General features: G+C 37.5%; 1 long non-coding RNA gene across 1 annotated transcript; it reads right to left on the bottom strand.

Moving 5' to 3' along the window:
• Positions 1 to 6,722: 6,722 nt before the first annotated feature.
• Positions 6,723 to 11,943, bottom strand: LOC141910205 (uncharacterized). Its single transcript, XR_012619866.1, has 3 exons — positions 11,845 to 11,943; positions 7,677 to 7,834; positions 6,723 to 7,239 (listed from the first exon to the last, which is right to left on the bottom strand). It is a non-coding gene; the product is annotated as an uncharacterized LOC141910205 (long non-coding RNA).
• Between the last annotated feature and the right edge of the window lie 1,651 nt (positions 11,944 to 13,594).

Genomic DNA, 13,594 nt, shown 5'->3' with positions numbered 1-13,594 from the left:
CAGATAGTGGAAGAATGTTAGCAATATAAGGTCTAACGATTTGCATCCGAGTAAAATTCATGATTCCACGAGAAACAACTTTCTGCGTTCAGCGGGAAGTGCAGAGGCACTGCAAGGCGTGGCTATGCGCACAAATACGCTTTCATTTAGCATGAATGAAATTTCCACATACATCAATGAAGTCGGCTATTCATTCTTCATTGGGGACTTACTGTTGATCGTTAAGTGAAAATCAATCCTCAGATGTTACTCAGAACACAATGCAGTCGGATTTCATGAAATTCTTATTGTATGAAATATGAATTAAGTAAATAAGATAAAATGATAAATCCAATCGGAAAGTTAGAATTAATTAAAGTACGGAAAGCGGACAAGCACTAAAATAACTCCAGAACTAGAGCCGTATTCTGTTCTACCTAACTAATTTATCAACAATCTTCTGTGTCAATCTAGGTTGTTCTAGATGCTGTGATCATAGTTTGCCATTTTCGGCTGTAGAGCATAATTCTAAGAGAAGATAGGCTATGCGAAGTGCAATGCAACTTGAAATCTTAGGTAATAAATTCAATATCATTCGTTCATTAGTTTTGTAATCTACAATGAGTGACTGGTCGCGTTCTCATTTTGCTATAAATGGTATGACCAGGTATTATGACACTGACCCCAACTAGACATTCTGAAATATGAAAATATCATAAGAATTCATTTTTATGTTGATCCTGACAAAAAAATGTGCCATGCCCAGTAAAGAAGAGTGGCGTTCACTTAGGCCTACCTACCTGCTAGTTATAAGTATGTGGCAAAGGGATGAGGCTCCGTCTTGGAGTAAATATAGGATTACTACTTTGAAAGATAATCATTCAATTCGAAACCTTGTCCAGTAGTGTTAATATCTTATATCACAATAAATCGCATTTTCGTCAGATATCTTGATACGTTACTATACACTCGATTTTAAACACATTTTAAAAAACAAATCCGTTAAACGATATGTCATGATTATCAGCAATCGAGCTAGAAACCATGGATATACACCTTTTCAATTGTGCTGACATCTTGTTAAGTAAAATAACACACACCTGCTGTATGATCCGCCCGGAACCTCACAATTAAGATATTCAATGCTATGATGTCGTAAGTTCAACACGGGTCAATATAAGAAATATGACTCATCATCTGCAAATGAAATGGCACTGGCCACATTCATAACATCACAAATGCGAGTGATGAAGCCAGCTATCATTTTCATCGGTTAGAATTTGAGTTGACTATATAAGCAATTCGGCATTTTGCATATTGAAATTATTGTGAAAATTCTAAAACTTAACAGGTTTTCAAAATAGTTTGATCACTTTAAATATTTCAGTGTGGGGAACTTAGCATAGTTTATCATATATACTGAACTATGCATCATTCCCCATACTGAAATATATACTGAACTATGCATCATTCCCCATACTGAAATATTTTGTAGTGATCAAACTATGCAAATTTATTCCAATAATAGACAATATTTGGCGATCAGTCTTTTGAATTCTTGAACTTTGTCAATAATGTAATTTGTTCATTGTGAATGGCCAAGTTGGCAGTGACAGAAATCTTGGGAAGTGAACATGGGACACATAATACCTAGTGGATAATTTTTTGGCCCACCGAATATTTGTAGATATCAAAGTACTTGATTCGGTGAAAAAAGTACTTGATTGGTGGAAGAATGAAAGTCTGATTTCATCAAGAAAAAATTCAGTTTTATATAGTTCTATTCGGATTTGTCGGAACATTATTAATTGGCCCATCGAGTCGGATTAAAAAACCAGATTGGCGATTAATTACTAAAAGTTAATAAACGGTGGTAATACTTAGAAAAAGTACTACTTAACGAGGCCCATAAGACTGAACCTCAACAGATCAAAAAATCGATTGCTAGACGTAGATGTAGAATATGGAACGTTTATGGAAATGTCAGAACTAACGACGGAGCTTTAAGATACTAAGTCCACGAATTAGAACAATGGTTCAAAGAAATAGAAAGAGACTATTCCCAAGTTTCGGGGACTGGAACAAAACTCCTGTGACTAAGAAATCCAGCAATTGCGATTGATTATTTACGTGCAGAGCCAGCACCAGCCAAAATGAATCGAGTACAGATATCGCGTGTTTCAATCCCCACCAAACGACATTATGATATGATGAGGGATTTGGACCATCTGCTGTCTGGAAGGAGAAACCAAAGATATAGTTCGGAGATTCAGTGAACCCACCTACCGGACTACAATTGGTTGATTAGAACGGGAATATGGAGGAAACCATCGAATGATTACAAAACACCTGGAGGCGATTCGAGGATCAAAACCGATTTAGTCTTACGATACGACAGAATTGCGAAAGTTTGTGAACGTGATAGAAGTCACCATAGTTGCACTTCGTAACCACGGCGACAATTACGAGTAAACCAAAGACGGCATGTTACAGCAAACTTCATATAAGCTTGGAATCAAAATTTTGCATAACCTTAGTTCAAAGAAATGGTTATGAATTATTTTATTGAGCTTAAGATTTCTACTAAGAATGAAGGAATAGTACTAGTACATTACCATACCAAATGGCATGGTCTAGAGTATGGTCTATTGAAGACGTAGTTTATTGTTCGTCGTTGAATAGATTACAGCAGAAAACTATTTAGTCACCTGCAGCACCTAACGATCTGGTTACTGAAATTTTTGCTTGTTAAATATCTATCGAGAGTCGATGAGCAAATACATGTATACCAGTCACCTGTTGCACTTAAGGATGCGGTTACTGAAATTTCTACTCGTTAAATAATCATCGTGAATCGATGAGCATCCGAGTAAAATTCATGATTCCACGAGAAACAACTTTCTGCGTTCAGCGGGAAGTGCAGAGGCACTGCAAGGCGTGGCTATGCGCACAAATACGCTTTCATTTAGCATGAATGAAATTTCCACATACATCAATGAAGTCGGCTATTCATTCTTCATTGGGGACTTACTGTTGATCGTTAAGTGAAAATCAATCCTCAGATGTTACTCAGAACACAATGCAGTCGTATTTCATGAAATTCTTATTGTATGAAATATGAATTAAGTAAATAAGATAAAATGATAAATCCAATCGGAAAGTTAGAATTAAATAAAGTACGGAAAGCGGACAAGCACTAAAATAACTCCAGAACTAGAGCCGTATTCTGTTCTACCTAACTAATTTATCAACAATCTTCTGTGTCAATCTAGGTTGTTCTAGATGCTGTGATCATAGTTTGCCATTTTCGGCCGTAGAGCATAATTCTAAGAGAAGATAGGCTATGCGAAGTGCAATGCAACTTGAAATCTTAGGTAATAAATTCAATATCATTCGTTCATTAGTTTTGTAATCTACAATGAGTGACTGGTCGCGTTCTCATTTTGCTATAAATGATATGACCAGGTATTATGACACTGACCCCAACTAGACATTCTGAAATATGAAAATATCATAAGAATTCATTTTTATGTTGATCCTGACAAAAAAATGTGCCATGCCCAGTAAAGAAGAGTGGCGTTCACTTAGGCCTACCTACCTGCTAGTTATAAGTATGTGGCAAAGGGATGAGGCTCCGTCTTGGAGTGAATATAGGATTACTACTTTGAAAGATAATCATTCAATTCGAAACCTTGTCCAGTAGTGTTAATATCTTATATCACAATAAATCGCATTTTCGTCAGATATCTTGATACGTTACTATACACTCGATTTTAAACACATTTTACAAAACAAATCCGTTAAACGATATGTCATGATTATCAGCAATCGAGCTAGAAACCATGGATATACACCTTTTCAATTGTGCTGACATCTTGTTAAGTAAAATAACACACACCTGCTGTATGATCCGCCCGGAACCTCACAATTAAGATATTCAATGCTATGATGTCGTAAGTTCAACACGGGTCAATATAAGAAATATGACTCATCATCTGCAAATGAAATGGCACTGGCCACATTCATAACATCACAAATGCGAGTGATGAAGCCAGCTATCATTTTCATCGGTTAGAATTTGAGTTGACTATATAAGCAATTCGGCATTTTGCATATTGAAATTATTGTGATAATTCTAAAACTTAACAGGTTTTCAAAATAGTTTGATCACTTTAAATATTTCAGTGTGGGGAACTTAGCATAGTTTATCATATATACTGAACTATGCATCATTCCCCATACTGAAATATATACTGAACTATGCATCATTCCCCATACTGAAATATTTTGTAGTGATCAAACTATGCAAATTTATTCCAATAATAGACAATATTTGGCGATCAGTCTTTTGAATTCTTGAACTTTGTCAATAATGTAATTTGTTCATTGTGAATGGCCAAGTTGGCAGTGACAGAAATCTTGGGAAGTGAACATGGGACACATAATACCTAGTGGATAATTTTTTGGCCCACCGAATATTTGTAGATATCAAAGTACTTGATTCGGTGAAAAAAGTACTTGATTGGTGGAAGAATGAAAGTCTGATTTCATCAAGAAAAAATTCAGTTTTATATAGTTCTATTCGGATTTGTCGGAACATTATTAATTGGCCCATCGAGTCGGATTAAAAAACCAGATTGGCGATTAATTACTAAAAGTTAATAAACGGTGGTAATACTTAGAAAAAGTACTACTTAACGAGGCCCATAAGACTGAACCTCAACAGATCAAAAAATCGATTGCTAGACGTAGATGTAGAATATGGAACGTTTATGGAAATGTCAGAACTAACGACGGAGCTTTAAGATACTAAGTCCACGAATTAGAACAATGGTTCAAAGAAATAGAAAGAGACTATTCCCAAGTTTCGGGGACTGGAACAAAACTCCTGTGACTAAGAAATCCAGCAATTGCGATTGATTATTTACGTGCAGAGCCAGCACCGGCCAAAATGAATCGAGTACAGATATCGCGTGTTTCAATCCCCACCAAACGACATTATGATATGATGAGGGATTTGGACCATCTGCTGTCTGGAAGGAGAAACCAAAGATATAGTTCGGAGATTCAGTGAACCCACCTACCGGACTACAATTGGTTGATTAGAACGGGAATATGGAGGAAACCATCGAATGATTACAAAACACCTGGAGGCGATTCGAGGATCAAAACCGATTTAGTCTTACGATACGACAGAATTGCGAAAGTTTGTGAACGTGATAGAAGTCACCATAGTTGCACTTCGTAACCACGGCGACAATTACGAGTAAACCAAAGACGGCATGTTACAGCAAACTTCATATAAGCTTGGAATCAAAATTTTGCATAACCTTAGTTCAAAGAAATGGTTATGAATTATTTTATTGAGCTTAAGATTTCTACTAAGAATGAAGGAATAGTACTAGTACATTACCATACCAAATGGCATGGTCTAGAGTATGGTCTATTGAAGACGTAGTTTATTGTTCGTCGTTGAATAGATTACAGCAGAAAACTATTTAGTCACCTGCAGCACCTAACGATCTGGTTACTGAAATTTTTGCTTGTTAAATATCCATCGAGAGTCGATGAGCAAATACATGTATACCAGTCACCTGTTGCACTTAAGGATGCGGTTACTGAAATTTCTACTCGTTAAATAATCATCGTGAATCGATGAGCAAATACATGTGGGTCTGGTTAGAGAGCAAATTCCACTGGATAAATTATCATCGTGAATCGATGAGCTAATAGATGTATACCAGTCACCTGTCACACTTAAAGGTCTGGTCACTGAATTCTCTTATCGAATTATCATCGTGGTTGGCAGCGCAGTACATAACAGACAAAATAATGAACAGGCGAATTAATATTCATTCTACACTCTATCTATTCAAAAGTGGCACTATGGAAAATGGATTGGGCACGGGTTCAATTCAAACCACTTCGGAAAAGAAGTCAGAATTTGAGCCTTGTTCCGAACTGTTATTGCTGTCAGAGGCTATAGAAAACAATATAGCTGTCCATAGCCATTAACGATGTTTGTTACTTGATCAACATAACTGAATAACCTACCATCTTGATTGAAAAATGAGCCCCGTTAGAATATAGTTTGTCTCAGGTTTGAAGCCAAGGATTCATTTGATTGACCATAATTGATCGATTATTGGTGTTATAGTTAAGACCTCAAATTAAGACAGCTTCACCATTCGAAGGATATTTGGTTATGCGTAGTCTAATAGTGTCAAAAATATTCTTTTAACTGTAGGTTAGTGCTACTATATTTGATTTACATATCAAGCCTAGAGGTTTTAAGGGGATTAACCCGTTACCGCTGGTATGCAGCTATATTTTCATGTTAGCTTTTAATTTGAATAGGTTTAATATTCTGACATCGGGAATCCATAATCTAGTTTCAGCTTTAAAACTATGAATAGCATGTTGGAAAAAGGGGGTTTTAAAGCAGAAATCAATCGTATGGATCGAGTTTCAGAAAACATCGATATGAGTGTCAATCAATATTCAGCTGTAAAATCATTGGAATATTTTCATTTCGAACTTGAAGCATATGAAATGTCGCTTGCCATATGTTTTAGTAATTCGTAGACTGTTCTGGAAAACGAGATATTTTCATTTCGAAAATTGAATAAGCTGGAAGAAGCGAAAAAGGTAAGCCAGTGATGAAATATTCAAGTTTTAATAATTCATCATCAAACATTGATTGTCGATGAAACAATATACAATGACACATGCATATTCACTGGACACATCTCATGATTACACGCAGGTTCTCTTAATGAACAAAGACTGGTGATACGAATCAGGAAGTCAAGATGCACCTTTTTCGTTAATTGGACAAATCGTCATTTTTAGCGGATCCCTCAAGTGATGAATAAAGCCAGGTCGACTATTTCATTGACCCCCACCGTTACATATATTATGATCTTAACGAACTTGCGCGTCAAAGCACAGCATTCAAACCAACAATGCAGAAAACTCGTTATCGGTGCTTTGCGTTATATCTATCATCAGTTGTTTATTCTAAAGCAGCATCACTCCAAACCTCGTAAATATCTGCAAAAATACTTATTCCTTTACAGCCTCTCAAAAACTGTTAAATAACCGGAATTAACAATTTCCCAAAACTCCTAATTGCTAATCTATTTTATTTAAATTCTAGACGATGATGAAATTACTTGCTCATGCCATTAATGCTCATGCGTATTAACAATTGTATTGATTGTGGTCAGTGCCGCATCATTTGCGGATGGTGAGTAACAACTGAAAAGATACACAATTTCACAAGAATTCATAATTAATATAAATAAATAATATGTTTGTTGATCCGAGTGATCGACACAAATGAGGGCCAACTACCATCCTCATCAACACGATCCTTAGCGCGCCTACATTCGGGGTGGGGGATCAATTTAAGTGAGAAAATGTTTCATTTCAAAATTATATTTCGATATCATGTATTTTCTTCAATATAGGTTGCAAAAAATCGTGATCCTGTAGCAGTGATATTGATTGTTGATATGTTACGCCGAATTATGTGCTTCGCAACCCAATCGTTCGGGCTAATGGTTCATAATGGGATATACTTGGGGTGGTTTGAGACATATCCGATTATGAATCTGAACCAATAAGATAACGGACTTTACGGTAATTACATTCAATATAACTGCTAGTGAATAAATCAACAATCAGGCTGTTACTTGTTTGAAACGAATTTGAAGACGTGAGCCGCTGCGTTCTCGTCGGTATTCACGATCACCAGAAAGTTGCATTTTCGTGTTGGTCGACCAGTTGATACCGTCCTAATATTTGTAGAGACAGACTATACAGAAAGTTGCGCCTTCTATCGGTAGCAATCCTGTTTTGAGGAGAACGTAACTACATTTACTATCTTTCGATGCGATGCGCAGTGAATATTGATTCTTTAAGGGTTTGCCCTTATCGGTTGTGATCGGTTGTGATCAAGCCTCAAGACTTATACGGTCTATCTGACTAATTACAACTCTCTCCCTGACTAAGTGTTTATTAGATAATAAACACGAGTAATGATCTGAGATCTGAGAAGATGTGATCCAAACTGTGACAGACTGCAAAATTAACAATAAACTATCCAGACTATGATGATAACTCCAACGACGACGACGACCATGTTCATAGGCGCTCCACGAAGATTATTATTACCCCGGACCTTAACTAGCATAGACTTTCATCTTAATCTCCCTGTGGAGATTGTAGTTCCTGATCTGCACTTCAGCGATACAAGGTTCTACGTCTGTCCAGTAACAAATGTGGATTTGAATGCCTTGCCTAAGGCAAGACAAACAACATATCTCTACTCATGCCGGCTATCACATGAATATCGTATTTTACAGATAAATTATAAGATACATTTTGACTATTAAACTATGTAGAAAAATCCATGATTAAATTTCGTCGGTGACGTTTTTCGAAGTAATACCAATAAGATGTGTCGTTCCATCCGTGGTGCAGAACACCAATAGACATTTTAAGTTCTGTGTTTACTATTGACTTTGACTACTCTTTTAGTAAGAGTACAAATTCCCTATTAAATAGTTGCAGTTCCACGTATAGAAAATATTCATTCATCAAAATGTTTACCTTTCGCCAGATACAGATGTTATTCTCGTGATTATTAGGGTTTCTGCTGCTCTCGCAGAAACCCTCTTGTAATTCTCTTGATTATTATCATTATTTCTTTTCCACTTTCCAGCCAAAAACTCCTCTCGGATTTGACCACTAATAGCTTATAGACGTAATTTGTGTATAGTGTCGTGCGACCTGGAGGGGGAAGCCCGAAATTGCTGTGGGAGAGCGCCGCTGTTCTTGTTCGTGACGTATGCACTTCCCCTCCTGTCCTGCACGGCGATATAGAAACCAGAGACCAAACATAACCAACAACTAATCTCAGGTTGATAAGATGATGCAAGGGTTCTATTGCAGGAAACTTAAACAAATGACAACTGACAATATCATATCACCCTTACCCTGCTTGGTACGCTGCCTCTGCTCTGGTAGATGCCGCCAATGTTGCTCTCCCTCTCCGTTTTTCCCCGGGAGTACCGTGCATTTATTCTAGAAATTTATCTTATCCAATTCCGGGTTTGAACATAAAGCTTTTAATTATTCTATAATTACTAACCAGCAGGAATTGTCCCACGAGCTTGAGATAGCGTATTAGCAGAAAGTGATACGTAGTTAAATTGATTAAAATGCCTATGTCACAACAATAGTAATGTATTATGAATTAATCCCGCGTAATTACCGGGTCTAAACAGCGACAAGAATAACGCAAAGAATCGTCATCCATTGATAAAATACATCCCGAAATGACTACAAATTACCGGAGCGTCAAACTCAACCGTAAATCACGGATTCAGACTAACATCGGTCCGGAATTGAATAACGATTGAATAGACCCAATAGCGCAGCAGGTAACGAGCTGGTCTGGTGAGCAGTAGGTGAATGGATCGAAACCGAAGCATATTTTTTCTTACGTATTTCTGTTTGATTTTATCGGCTGAAAATGGAGACTTTATTCATAGTTTCCATTAGTGTTGTTCGTACGATCGCACTAAATAGGGATTTTATTGAAGCCAGATCTATTGGAAACGGGTAATTTTCGACATGGTAGATATCGTCACAACGTTCTATTCACCTAACCCCCCTCCTCGCTTGCCTGGGACCCGGTATTGCTCCCCGAACTCGCTTCCACCAGCCCCCTGGCCTCACGACGCATGATTTCGTTACCGGCGCTTTTGCACATGACGTCATACATCGATACTTTCTTGTTCAGTAAAACGTTCGCTGATTGGTCCGAGAATTCCAACAGGAGCCTAATATTACAAGCGCTGTATTTGGTACGACCGGATTCTAGTCGGCTAGTTACGATTCCAACGACTCGTGAGGTCAAGGGATTTGGGGAATGGCTTTAGCGTAGTGAGTTCGAATCCCTTGAAGGGTTAAGATGCCCTACCCTCCGTGCAATATCATACACTGTTTAGCAGCGGGAGTCAATCGAATGTGTCTGTGTCTGTCTGGCTTTCAGCTGCCTATCTTCAATGATTTCGTAATCCATAAACGTCAGTATCAACTTCGACCAGAGGCTTATTGTTATCGCCGATTGGTCTACAAATCATGAAGTTTACTGACCATTTGTTTGTAACAAAAAAGAGATTTGAGCTTGACCGTACAATGTAAACCAGGTTGAGTTCTGGAAATACTAGTCAAGAGAACACAAATTGTGTTTGATTCTAATAACGAAGTGACTGCTCAGTTTACTAGGCTTCACGTGTAGAAACACTCAAAGGATTGTTGTCCATCATTGTATTGTGTGTAATAAGTGACTATGCATTAGTATCAAAAGCTCGTATCCTAAATAAACTAGTTTACCTATAACATACTAGGATACGTCTCTACGTTTTATCGAATCATTACCAGGTAAGCACGGCTTCTCTGCATATCTTATCTCCAGAGATAACTTTCACAGTCTATTGATCGGAGATTTTCAAGGAAACTTTCAATTTCACTGTTTTTTCAACTGGACACCAGTATTTCGAATGGGTCAGGAAACTGGTTCTAATTCAACCGACAGGGATCCAGGGACACCATGTCCACTTGGGAAGTGGTTTCAGATGCTCAACAATCTAACTATTTCAATATTTAACGCCCCCCCATCCAATGACCTTGAAAAATTCAATGACCTTGAAACTCACCACAATCATAGAACATGTCAGCAGCTACAATTTTGTAATTGTGATAACAAAATATGCCTAGTTACCAATGCAATATGGAAATACTAAGTTATTCTACTATTCAAGCCCCTTGGTGACCATATGCGAAGGCCAATGTCCTTGGAACTCACCATAATCATAGAACATGTACTGAGCTACAACTTTGCAATTGATCATGGTAACAAAATACGCCTAGGTCCCAATATAATAAGGAAATACTAAGTTATTCTACTATTCAATGCCCCCTAGTGACCATATAGAATAACTAATGTCATCGAAACTCACCACATTCATAGATCATGTCATGAGCTACAACTTTCCAATTGATTGTGGTAACAAAATAGTCATAGGTACGAAAAAAATATAGAAATACTAAGTTATTGCATTGTTCAACACCCCCTGGTGGCCACATACAAAAACCAATGACCTTGAAAGTCACCGCGATTATAGACCATGTCATGCTACAACTTTCCAATTGATTGTGGTAAAAAATATGCTTAAGTATCAATATAATGTGGAAAAAATTTTTTTCACCTATGAATGAGTACTGATGACACCAAGATGGCTGCCAGGATTGCGTCATAATTGCGTGATCACATATACCAAATCTCGGGTATAAAATATCCCTTTCCTACCCATCACAAATTCGAATGAAAAATGGCGAACCATTAGGAAGCTACAGGGCTCAGAATTCAGGCCAAAATTGACATTTTTGGGTAAAAAAAGGTCACAGGACAGCCATCTTGAGACAGATCGACCCAATTTTTCTCATGCTGATGGGCCCTTGGGATACAAATATATTCGAACGATCAAGGTAATTGATAAAAGTGTCTTCAAAATTTCCCTCGAAAACTTCGAAAATGTGTAAAAAGTGCCGATTTTGGCGAACAACAATCGCTGCCAGTCGGCCATCTTGAATCACTCAGGGCCAGTTTTTGAGCTAAAGATGTGTCTAGGGTAGATACACGTACAAACCAAATATCAAGACATTACCTCGAAGCGTCTTCAAAACTTCCCAAAATAACTGGATTCCGTCTACGGAATGACGGACGGACGACGGATGAAAAGTGAACGCAATAGCCCGACTAAAGTCCCAAGTGGGCTAAAAATTACTTACGTTTAGCGTCGAAGTTATTTTGCTGAGTCGAATTTCATGATGTTGGAGGAACAATGGATGTCGAACAGGTGCCGCATGTCCACAGGTTGTCGTGGTTGGTAGTAGACTGAGCTATAGTGCGGCCAAGTCATGCGTTCTGTTCTTATCTCTGAATATGTGGCTTCATATACGTGTCCGCATTTCGCAAGGTGTCTGAATTCACGGTGTTGTGTAGAAGATGGGTCAGCGAAAAGCCGTCAGTGTATGAATGTAAAAGGGATTGGTGCCGTGTGGTACAGGGTAATAATAATCTGACACAATGACATGTCGCAACATGATTAGGTTTCATTTCTTACATCGGTCCGATACTTTCGTATGATTTGTATGAAAAATATATAATTCAAGTTTATAACTTCTGACTAAATGATAACTGCATAATGTGTGTCGGTTGAAAATATATTTTCAAATTCATGGATTACGTTCGTTCATATTAATGTTAGAAATAATTGGAAACGTCTGGAACTTTGTCCATTACACTACGCGGATTGACGCTGCCACTTTCTGACGAATAGAATCATTTTAAATGTAGGACAAACTGCAGGATAGGGACTATTTTTATGAAAAGATACAAAAAATGATAATAATAATGAGAATATTACGCTACGGACCTCTTATGAACGACAACACCCAATGCGATCGGCCAAGCTTCCAAAAAAAAATTTTAAAATCTTTTATTGCTTTCTATTTCAGGCGTAACGGAATTAAACTTCCAAGAGATGGATTCCGAACAAATTTTCTTCCCGGAAGTTACCTTTTATCGAATTTTGAAATTAGTTTGCTTCCTGGAGATACTCTGGTATTTTAGGGCACCTAGGACTCGGTTGCACAAATCTTGTTTTAAATTGGAATAAAATACTGGAATTTCGATTCGTTTCAGGGACAATTCTCGATAAGTAGAATGGCGAAATTCACTGAAATTTTGCTCATTTTCTTCTCCCAGTATTTCCAAACGGCTAATGGACTAATGGACGAAATTTCTTCCATATTAATTCCAACCCCATTACCCTCCTAATGACAATATAGGTGTGTATATCCAGTGGTTACAATTACCAAGAGCGTCACCAGAATGTCACTCTGAGACCCCAGTGAAGTTCATTACTAGTTCCTTATTCCTTATTCCGTTACTTATTGAGAATTCATCTCCCAATAAGGAACATTGTAACATGTTACTTGTTCCTTATTCAGATTTATCTTGTTACTTATTGAGAATTCATCTCCCAATAAGGAACAAGTAACTTGTTACTTGTTCCTTATTCAGATTTTCGTCTTTACCGGTTCAATTTTCGTTACTTATTGAGAATTCACCTCCCAATAAGGAACAAGTAACTTGTTACTTGTTCCTTATTCAGATTTTCGTCTTTACCGGTTCAATTGTCGTTACTTAATGAGAATTCATCTCCCAATAAGGAACCTGTTCAATTTTCGTTACTTATTGAGAATTCATGTCCCAATAAGGAACAAGTAACTTGTTCCTTGTTTCTTATTCAGATTTTCGTCTTTACCGGGTCAATTTTCGTTACTTATTCAGAATTCATCTCCCAATAAGGAACAAGTCAGATTTTCTCGCTGTACTTATTCGCCAGGTGGCACTGGTATACACTTTGCCGTAGTCCAGATATTTTACGTAACGATGTCTACTCTGCTGATAAACAAACTCGACCTCGACCTTGACAACAAATCGCCAGGTGATGGCGCGAGCCAATCCAGACGT

Source organism: Tubulanus polymorphus, chromosome 8 (genome assembly GCF_964204645.1).
Source record: "Tubulanus polymorphus chromosome 8, tnTubPoly1.2, whole genome shotgun sequence".
NCBI classification, from domain to species: Eukaryota; Metazoa; Nemertea; class Palaeonemertea; order Tubulaniformes; family Tubulanidae; genus Tubulanus; species Tubulanus polymorphus.
This window is presented reverse-complemented; position numbering and strand designations above follow the sequence as displayed.